Source organism: Nicrophorus vespilloides, unplaced genomic scaffold, assembly GCF_001412225.1.
Source record: "Nicrophorus vespilloides isolate i.1.1-1 unplaced genomic scaffold, Nicve_v1.0, whole genome shotgun sequence".
Taxonomy (NCBI): Eukaryota; Metazoa; Arthropoda; class Insecta; order Coleoptera; family Silphidae; genus Nicrophorus; species Nicrophorus vespilloides.
Window position 1 is genome coordinate 18,673 of NW_017099663.1, and position 2,334 is coordinate 21,006.

Sequence of the window (2,334 nt, forward strand, 5' to 3'; positions counted from 1 at the left end):
TCAGAACTGGAGTAATGTTGCGGCACGCGGAGACGTCAACTGAAGCTGAAATACAACCTCGAAACTTGGTGTAAAGCCGATCACTTATCAGTCCTTGTTTATATGAATAGTGTCTTTTGTGTCGTTTACCAGCGTCATTATGCGGGCCGCGACGACAGTGATTTAGTGAACGGCGATCCATTTAACGCCGTCCCGCATAATTCACGCAAAAGGGGACACAACACCTCCTTTTCCCCACCACCACAAAGGCGACGCGTTTCCGCACAATTTCGCAGCAACCGCAATTCATTACCAAACGAAGAAGAAGAAGGAACGAGTACAAAAAAAAAGAGGAAAATTCTGAAAGAAAACCCAATAAAGAGAGAGGAAAAACTGCGAAAATTATGCAAAATGAGCGGAAAACAAAAGGGGACGACGAGTGTAAATCCAAGGGGGCGAAGGAAACACGCGAGGAACAACAACAGCAGAAAAAATCGCGTAGGCTTTTCATTACCGTAATATCATACGTTGTTCCACTTTTTGTTTTATTTATATTCATTTTTTTTTCCCTCTCTCTTCTTTGGTAATCCCCCACCCCTCTCGGTCGTTTTCGTTTTGTTTTGAGGGCGAGGCGTGTTTTATTGAAATTGCTTTACTCGAAAATGTATTTTTAATTAAAGTTCGTGCAGCGGTGGAAAAATGTCTCGAGGACGAAATAATATTAAAAAAAAAAAACAAAAAACAATAGAAGACACAGAAAACAAAAGGGATAAAAATCGCCCGTTTTACTTTAATAGATGACAATCGCAAAATCCGTGCCCCAAAAATAAAAGTTGTTCAAATATTTTTCCTTCTGCAAGATCCAATTAGTCCAATTTGTTGCATCTTGATCAAAGTAACAACAAACAAAAACAAAAAATAATCAGAGCTGCCTTACGTTTACCACAAGGAGAGAGAGAGAGAGCAACAAAAAAAACAGGACAGTAATGAGGACAAATTAGTCTCCGGTCGGCAATATCGTACATTAGAGTAATGGCTTTTTCTTTTGCGGAGAGAACACAAAAAAAAATTGAAAACGCCAACCACAAAGATAACGGTACATTTGAACTACTTGTTTCATGTACGTTATTCCCTTGGCAACGATAGTTCAAATAACCTTTTAGCTTAACAGACTTTTCTAATTATAAACGCAATTTCATATATTGGAGACAACACCTCCACCTTCGATATTTGCAAATAAATAGTAATAAAACATATAAATTTGAAATTATTTTTTTATAGATATGGATTCAATATTTTATTCATAAAAAAAAGAAATATATTATATTAAATTATGATCCGCTATAATTTACCGTTTTTCTTTTTTATTATATTCACCGCAATTCGTTTTCGCATCGAACAAACGAAGCGACAAATATTATTTTCGTTGCGTAATCACTCGATTGTTTCGGAATTCAATTATTTAAAATAACATGACGTTCGTTTCGATTTTGTTTATGGTTTATTATTTACGCGCACGTCAAAAGTGACAGTTCTTTTAGTATTATTATTATTTTTTTTTATTCATATGTTATTTTCACTACGCCTTTGATTATTACTTTGTATAATAAAAAAAATGATAACAACACTCGCATCGTTACATCAGTAATTAAAGTCAATTTCATTTCGCATCAAAACAATATGCATATTGCACCAAAAATATAGTAGTGTTGTTACATACAAAGAAATAAGTTACATTTTTGCTTATTGAACTATGATTTAATAAATATAATGATATTGGTGCCTAAATTAGGTTAAGTAATAATAATAAATGTACTTAGGTTAAAAGCTAATAGAATTATGATTGATTTAATAAGAATGGTGATAAATTAGGTCGAAGGTTAATGTATTTATGATTGATCCAATAAAAATATGATGCTTAAGTTAGGTTAGATTAAAAGCTAATCGAATTATGATTGATCCGATGAAAAGTTGGAGATGTTTCGAAGGGAGCGATAGTTGTTAAAGTAAACAGGCAATAAGCCAATAGAGGCCAAGCAAACAGCAATTAGTCGGTGGCGCCATCTGCCGAAGTGCAATATTAATCAGAGCCTAATTGGGGTTTGAAGGGTCTGTTTACGGGAGTCGAAATGGGAAATTTCCATTATTTATTAAAACGAGGGATGAGAGATTAAATTGTCCATTGAAGCGTAAGACGAGGATATTCAGAAGCCAACAGCAGCAGGAGAATACTGAGAGCCTTATCCGAATGCAATATTCAAACTGTTATTGCGACGTTGCACCATCCATCGACCGTTTCGTTCGCGTCCACGAAACCGTAAACTAAACGGCACATTAAATATTTTGAGACAGCCT